Below are 9,456 nucleotides of genomic sequence, written 5' to 3'. Positions count from 1 at the left end.
CTGCATTTTTTAAGGTGATACTGTTTTGACCTCTTCAGGATATACATATACATATATCACTGTCTTGTTTCAGAGATGAATTACCCTAATCAATTTTAATGTGTGTACTTATTACAGTTCCAAGATTTTTATGAGTCATTCTCTTTAATTTACTACACACATTGGGAAATAAATCATATGTACAAACAGATGCATTTTTTCAGTCCAAAATAACTCAAACTGACAAAAGTTGTCTTGTTTTCATTTGGCTTACTAAGATGTCTGACTGCATATTTGTGGTTTTCTGGAGCAGTTAGCTATCTTGGACTATTTTTAAGTACTACATGTATTAACAACACATAAAATTGAAACACTCCTTGAGTTCAAAATATGGATTTGAACAACAATAATTACCCATAAAAGCAAGTATCTAAAACTTGTTACATTTATTGAAAAAAAATTGTTTCTTTAAAAGACAGCTTTGCTGCAACTGTGTATAATGTAATTATAAAATGAATGTCCAGCATAATGCAAAAATATAACATGTTTGGCTTAAGTCCAAGAATGGCATTGATTTACCAAGTACAAGCAAAATTTCAAGATTTGACTGAAAATTTATTTCATTACACATATATGATATGTACAAGGACCTTCATAATTACCATCAAACTTCAAAATCTGTACATATTGGCAAAAAATATAAAGAATAGAGAAAAATGGAACATACTTACTAACTTACTAGAGTCATTGATGATTAAAATTAAGGAAGTGATGCATATGGTCTTATTTCTATCTGCTTTGATGTTGGTTTTTTTCAATGTTTTCACCTTTTACATGTTTGAAATGTTTGCAACTGAACATTTACTTAGCAAACAACAATCAATCAGTTTTAAGTATATGCACTGACAGATAATCATTCTTTATTGGGGGTCTCATTGGGGGGTTCTGATCCCGGATCCCGCTTACTGCTTTGTCAGATTCCCGTATCCCACTTACACTATGTACGTAAGCAATTCTCATTTTTTTGTAATTTCCCCGTGTCCTGCTAGACTTCATTTCCCGTTTTCACGGCACAATAATTTGACCTTCACGTGTCACGCTTACAAAAAATCGGCAATCCCGGGTCACGCTTAGACCCCAATGAGACCCACTTTATTCACATCTTATTGCTAAAATCTAGGACTCTAATATAAGTCTAACCACAGACATATATACAAATCTATATATATATGTCTCTAGTCTAACAATAAACCATTAAGGTTGTAATAAATCTTATATAAAATGATGGTAGTGGTGGTATCCGATAACAAATGTTTTTATCAATTCATTTCGGTATAAACATCAACTGAAACTATATTTTAGAGCTTGCCAACTTGATATAAAAAGAAGAAATGTATTATATTTTATGTTTATCTATTTTATATATTGGATTTGATTTGTAGTATGAGATTTTAGGCTCACATTTCCAGAATTACAGTTTTGTACTCTATTTCCCACAGTATCTATTACGAAAAACAAGTAAATAAATTTCAATTATGAAAAATATTAAACAGTTGTGTATTACTTCTTTTTTTCCAATTTTCTCTGCAGACTTCTCTCATTACCCTCTATTATTGTAAAATTCAATATCCAATTTTCCATCATAACGAAAGTGGCAAAAGGGGAATAATTCAATGGAGCTCTCCAATATGGAGTCTCGAAAAATGTTGTCGTTTGAAAGACCCGGCAAGCCAAGACAATGAATTTGATACTTCAGCCTTGTTTTAAACTTATCAGTTGTAAAATGAGGGTAAAAATACGTTATTTGTATTCAATATATAATTAATGTAAATAATCACACCGCTGGAAATGATCAGATTGGAGTTCTCTCTGTCGTTATTTTCGTCTCACCTCTCACTGAGTCTCAGAAATGCGACTGCGAGATATATACAGATGCTTTCCCGTCGCAACATAAGCTCTTTGGAAAAAGCTTCATATTTTAAACATGTTGGGGACAATCACCCAAATGGGTCACAATAACCCATTTGGGCACAGGCACTTGTCTCTTCAAAAAATATCTATATATATAGGATACACAAATAATGAAATATAAAACAAGAAGTTGAAGAACCCAACTCATATTTTTTGAAAAATGATTTTCTGTTGTCTTTCAATTCTGCATTTGTCTATCTCACTGAGGCTGTTAAGTCGAAAATCTCATTAATTTATATATACAAAATACCTTAAATGGTGTATTACATGCCTATTTCTGTTCTCAAAATCATTAGACTTAGTAGTACCAGAGACATATAATACAAGAGATTCGCAACTCGGCGAAATCCCGTAATAACACGCGGCCACTAGTTAAACCTCGCGAGATCTCCTTAGGTAATAAAGTCATTAATAAAAGTATTAAAAGTACTCGAAGTAAGGACGAATGTTTAAGCATAACATAAACTGTTTCAGTGTTAAATTTATCATAATTAATTAAATATAATTTGAGTACTTATATAATTATTTATTTTAATGTAATTTTGATTTTAGATTTGTATTATTGAAAAAGAGACATAATTTGATATTGTATAAAAAAAAAACTGATATTAAATAATTAACACTTGATAAATTGTGTCAGAGTTCATTTTATTTGATAGTTACATAATGGGTTTCTATTGAATATACACCTGTCTCGGAGACATTATTTCACAGTGTGACATGTATATTAGGTTTGAATTATTCGATGACCAGGTAAATCACGAACATGTTATAAATAATGAGTTTTAATTGACACCTTGTAAACAAGAAGTTGTCACACCACAGGTGTCCACACTCTTTCCAAAAATACAATTCACAAAATGTATAATTAATTAATATGGAAAAAAACTTAATGTATTTGTTAATTAATTGTTAATCATGATAGGCTTTGTTTTTTATTCTTGATATTTATAAATTATCAAAATTTTATTTATTTTTATATTCCTCATTTATTGGGCTTTCATTGAGTTTTTTTTTCTGTAGGATTGTCGGTAAATGTTTGATTTCTAAGTGTTGTTTGACAGTTTTATCATATAGGCTTGCATTGAGTTGTTTTTTTAAATGATTGTCGGTAAATTTATGGTTTCTTCATGTTCGAAGTGTGTATTGAGAATTAATATTTAATAAAATTACAATTAATTTCTCATTTGAATAAAGCTTCATTCATGTGCACGCAATATGGAAAATTCCGATTTTATTTCGTGGGATGACAATCTTAATAGTTACGACTTAGATATACTCCTAGTTGAATAAACTGATAACGAACTCTTTGTTGATATTGAAAAAGACGAAAACATAAGCGAGAGACCCACCAACAAAAACAATTGACAATACTGCATACATAGATGGATATGTATGTCCTCGAAGCAACAAAAAATCTATAAAAAAACACAGGTCATACATCAAAGCAACACGGAAGACACTATTTAAAAGGTATTTTATAACCTTGTTTCCACGAGACCATCCTTTGTAGTGGTTTTTGTCTTTTAATCATTTGTAGCGGTTTTTGTCTTTTTATTCTGGGGTAAAGAGATGGCAATTTAAAAGTAAGATTGTTTATGTGTATACATATACAAATCCTTGGTGTAAATAAAATCTTTTATTATCAAATATATATATATATATAAAAGTCTAAATTGAAAACAACGTTCAAACCTATGATTGCGTTGGATAAAAACCCGCAATTTTTATATGTGTGCATGTAAAACAAATTTCTTGGTAGAGGGGTCTTAATACAGCACAAACAACAATTTCCAAAAGACCAAAAAAAGTGAAAAAGTCTATTTTAACAAAACGCATTTGACTAACAGGTCGAACAACTGATGTTCTTAAACCCTGCTGACTGCCATTGGCGATTGCCAAATACTAGGAAAATTTTACTCCTTTTGTAAATTTACTGCATTCGTTCATCTTTGGCACCCTAAAAAGAAGAAAAAAACAATGACTTCAGAATAGGAGAAAATAAACAACTTTGATATAAACAGAATGAAAAATGAATAAAATGTCTAACAAAATGCAGGCTATAAATTTCATAGTGCACAAAAAAGAAGGACTGATTTAAGGAAATTTGTCCATGAACAATTTCAATATTTAGCCAGTTTAATAAAAAATTTCGGGTATCAATCAGAAAAAATCGCCACATTGTTGGTTCAAATTTTACGAAAATAGTCTTATTTTCAGTCACGAAACAACATTTGGGAGTACTATTGGCCCATAAAATTATATATTTATTAGCATATTTTCAAGTTTTAAGAAAAAAATTGGGAGATCAAATGGTTTCTACGGCAATAGGTGAAGTAAAATGGGCCGAGTTTTAACTTTGTTTGTATTTGATTAATCTCATCATTAGAACACATTTTATCAATAACAAATTATTAGAATTAGTTTTTTGTAACTTTTAAATATACTTGCATGCTTTAGCTGTGAAAGGTATCGGCATTATCCATTAGAAAAATCGTGAGGCGTAGAACCTTTTACACAACAATACGGGTTATTACCCATAAATCCATCGGATTAATCGGCTTTCCGGTGGCCACGTCATTTCATTGGCTGTTATATAGACTCTACTAGAGTTGCGAATCTCTTGTATTATATGTCTCTGGTAGTACTAGCAGGTCTTCCAAGTAGGTCAAGTTGACAACAGTAACTTATTTCATCTTCTCACCGCAAACAAGGCAAATAGGATATTATAACCCATTTGGGTGATTGTCCCCAACCTTTTTAAAAGTTAGAGCTGGATGGTTAGATGACACAAATGGATGACTGTATTGTATTTTAACTTCTTTTTCTTAAGCTTGGTTGTAATATGTAGGTTTTATTTTACTGCTGTTAACCCTCTTGCTGCTAGATGGACACATGTCCACACCGGCTGTGCCAGAGTGACACTTGTCCATGATTTGATTTATTCAAGCTTTTCATCCTTGCTGTATCTCTTTCAAATAAAATACCGAAGATTAAACAGTGTAATATTTTTCTTCAATGGGTACCCAATATATCTTCATTAAGGAGTGACGTCATATATTGAATGACGTCATTGTTGGGCATGTGATGGAGCAGCAAGCGGGATAATAGGAGAGTTTCAAGATAGTTGTATGTTTCACAGACCTGCCAACTATTTCGATTTATGGGGGATATCCCCAATGAAAGGTGTTGACCTGAATTCTGAAATTCTTTATTATATAAACTGAACACCTCAAAACAGGCATTCAAATGAGGTGAAAGGGTATTTAGGCACATATAAACTCATTCAAACAATGTAATAGTAGATTAAGAACACTTATGACAGTATAAGAGGAGCATTAGGTCCTCTTGCGCTTAAAATCACCCATGAAGATTTTGAAAAGTTGGCGGGTATGGTTTCAGTTTGGCGGTTGAAAAACTCAAATCGTGATATTTTCCATGCTATGTATGATCCACCTAGAGTATTTCACACATGTGAATAGACAGTTTTCATATTACCAACTTTTGATTCCAGAGGATATTATTGGCAGCCATATTATTTTTGACAGGCATTCTGGTACATGTACTCAGTCAACTTGACAAGTAAAAGCTTTATATCAGTGCAATTTGGGAAAAGGTGAATTAATAAAAATGGTTTATTAGGTATGAACATGAAGCATACATGAATAAAATCACCTTCAAACATCATGTTTACTACTGCTGTTTCAGCCTTTTAAATGTGACATCAGTCCATCTTTGGTAATTTCCCTGTAATTTCATGTATTAATAAAAAAATGGAATTATAAATACAAGATTGACAGCAGAACAACACATAGCACAAGGACAAGAATCCTGACAGAAATGATAAAACAGAGTTTGCGAAAACTTTTTTTGACCTGTCAGTCATTGGACTGACAAAGCAAGATTATATGGAAGTCCTACAAATTTTTTGCCGGTCCTACTAAATCTGTCAATTTTATCCTGAAATAAAATTAATTACATATTTTATCAAAAAATAACTTTATTTATATTAGTTTTCATTCTTCACAGGCAAATTTTACAATGAAGGATCAGGTACAGCTCCTTGAACAAATTTAATATGCCACATGTAGCTCGCCGCTTTGGTTTGTTTATAATTAAATTTGGAAACCAGTTCGGGAAATTAGCCGCTGGTACATCTGATGACCGATGTAAAAAAACTTATTATTAGTTATCTTGGTGTAATCAGGGGTGTACAGAATTTTACACCGTTGTTGAAAATTCATACACCCTGAGGCGCAGCCGAATGGGTGTATGAATTTTCAACAACGGTGTAAAATTCTGTACACCCCTGATTACACCAAGATAACGAATTTATTTCTTATGAACAATTCCTTTACTCATATGTAAAATTGAAAAATGGTAATGAAAAATTTCCAGTGTAACATTTTTTCAACGTCGATGTTGCTGTGCATTGTCAAATACTTTTTTTCTTTATTTTTGGGAAATTCAGAAAATTTTTGTGTTCTTTGGAATTTTTTGAGAAGAAAAATCTTTTAAATATTTTTTTTCATGTTTTTAATTTTTTTCAATTTTTGTCCTCAAAATTTAATTATTTTTTAATTTTTTTTTTTTATCATTTTATTTATTTATTTTTTTTTTTTTTTAACATTTTATTTTTTTTTCTTTATTTTGGCAAAATTTTATATTTTTTTATTTTTTGGCAAAATTTTATTTATCCCGGGGTGAACAAGGGTGGGGTGTTATTTACACTGGGGTGATTAACCAATTAGATTGCAGTATTTTTGCTGCATAAGAAATAATGGAAATTAGCCGCGGGTACATCTGATGACCAATGTAAAAAACGTGCTGACATAGGCACTGCAACGTTTTTGCATCGGTCATTGGGACCGCGGCTAATGATCAAAATACCGGTCCGAGCCTCATTTTTGCGGTCAGGACCGACGATTTTAGCAAACTCTGATAGAATCCTAAATCAAAGTTAGTAATATGAAAACACTTAAATATTCTATCACACTATTCTATTTTTACCCCCTCACCATGATATTAAATGTTGATGTTTCAGGCAGACAACATTGTATTGATTCCAATACTGCATAGATTTCTGACCTGATCCCTTGAGTTATGTGTAAAATAAAATCTCAGGAAAATGGATACTTAAGTATGGGTAACTTGCATTGAATGACTGAAATAACCTGAAATGTAGTCAAAATCAAATTATCAATAAACAAAAAAGTAATTTAATAAGCCATCATATTCTGACTGTAATTGTGATTATTTATAAATTTTTGTAATCTATGTTAGATCTTTTCTTTATTTTTAAAATTGAGAATGGAAATGGGGAATGTGTCAAAGAGACAACAACCCGACCATAGAACAGACAACAGCAGAAGGTCACCAACAGGTCTTCAATGTTTGTTTGCTTTTCTTATTTCTAATGTGAAAGAATCCAAACATGTTCCAACAATACTTTCAATAGTTTTATCAAGATAGAGTTATCTAACTTTGCATTACTACCTCTCCATTTATTCTGACGATAAATTACCATTGAATTGGTAAAAATTATATATATTTCTAAATTATCAATTTTACTTGTTTTTAGACAATAAACATTGGTATTTGAGGACATGATCAAATTTATTTGTTCAGTGCAACTGTTTGCACCTGTCCTAAGTCAGGAATCTGATGTTCAATAGTTGTCGTTTCTTGATGTGGTTCATAAGTGTTTCTCGTTTCTCGTTTTTTATATAGATTAGACTGTTGGTTTTCCCATATGAATGGTTTTACACTGGTAATTTTTGGGGCCCTTTATAGCTTGCTGTTCGGTGTGAGCCAAGGCTCCGTGTTGAAGACCGTACTTTGACCTATAATGGTTTACTTTTATAAATTTTGACTTGGATGGAGAGTTGTCTCATTGGCACTCATACCACATCTTCAACTTGATCATGATCATCTTATATCTATGACAACATTTTCATGTACCCATGAAATAATTAATTCATAAAGAGATTGCCATCCCAATAGCAGATTTATGAGAACTTCTGCAAGACGTATCATTGGACTTGCTTTATACAAGAACAGCTTCTTTGCAAGTACAACCAAAGACTGAAATGATTTTCCACCAAACATTTTAGACAATTGAGGACTTAGAGCCAGACTTGTAGCCCACATTTTTATAAATAGTGCCAGTCAAGATTTTAATCTGGACCTTACTGTAAATGTTATGTTTTCAAAGTCATTTAGTATAAAATTCAATCATTATCAGTAAAGCAGGCAAGACATTTCATCATGTGCACTATTATTTATTCAAGATAGTTATATAAGCTACAATTTTGAAATTGAGCATGGGAAAGATAGATGACATATCAATCCAAATTCAGGTTCAAAATTGAATCAATATAAAAATAAGAAGAATTTATGGAGATTGTATTTACAAATCAAATTGGAATCACAAATTCAAGCCTTTTGAAGTTTTCACAGTTCCCTGTCTTAATATATTGAGGACAATATTTAAAATGTTTAAGTATATATTCAAAAGAAGGGATTTAGACAAGATTTTCTTTATTTGAATACAATGGATTAGAACAGTTTGATGTCCTCAAGCATTTTAAACTGATTATTATTTGATTACTAGATTTGTGTAATAGATACCTATGTAAAGGAGAATCAATATTTGTTTATTTTGACTGGGAAAACTTTTATTTGTAAAGGGGGATTTAAATATATCTTGTGTTTGCTGGTTTAAGTAAATATTGCTTTTATTGAGGACTAATTGGAAGTGCTGAGTTTACTGCATTAAAATGAAATTCAGAATTGGATAGAGATTTTTGTGTACAGTTATTTTCAAGCATGTATTACTGGATTTGTAGTTTCTGACGTTTTCTAACTTTAGAGTTTCAAATGTTGGTGAGTTACTTTGGTTCATTTTTGTTTTACTCTTGTAAAACAACAAATAATTTACATGGGTATAAATACCTGTTTACTATATTTTTGGGATTTCCATTAAATATTCATCAAAACTTTGCAAATTACTTACGTAAGAAATTTTTAAGTATTGAATGTGAAGTTGTATTTGAAATATACATGTACTATGAAAAAAGAAGAGAGCTTGAAATTTATTACATAAAGATTGTCAGAAAGATTCCCATGTGATAATAAAGTATTAAGAATGGATCTGCATTGACAAGACATGAACACTTTAATCAAATCTTTTGAAAGATGATAAAATCTTATATTATAACCAGCTCAAGTACTTGTTTTATCCAATTATATATTTTAATTGACAGAATGGAATGACCTGCTTATGGAAAAAACTTTCAAAGGTTAAGTGGTTCATTGTTGATGAAAGTTGTTCTATTAGATAAAATTGACACTATTGAAACTTCTGTCATGTATGTATTGACATCACCTTCAAACCAATTATGAATTGCACTTTTTTCATTCTATGTATACTATCCAAGCAAGGATTTTTATAGTATACAAATTCTTGATCAAGGCCAGAAACGAGAAAACTGTAGTCCAGTTTTT

General features: G+C 31.0%; 1 protein-coding gene across 3 annotated transcripts in view; it reads left to right on the top strand.

Annotated features, from left to right (window-relative positions):
• Positions 1–9,456, top strand: part of LOC127698633 (rho guanine nucleotide exchange factor 4-like) — a 91,671-nt gene that overhangs the window by 34,368 nt on the left and 47,847 nt on the right. The window lies entirely within an intron of this gene.

This window comes from Mytilus californianus, unplaced genomic scaffold (genome assembly GCF_021869535.1).
Source record: "Mytilus californianus isolate M0D057914Y unplaced genomic scaffold, xbMytCali1.0.p SCAF_4, whole genome shotgun sequence".
In the NCBI taxonomy this organism is placed as follows: domain Eukaryota; kingdom Metazoa; phylum Mollusca; class Bivalvia; order Mytilida; family Mytilidae; genus Mytilus; species Mytilus californianus.
This window is presented reverse-complemented; position numbering and strand designations above follow the sequence as displayed.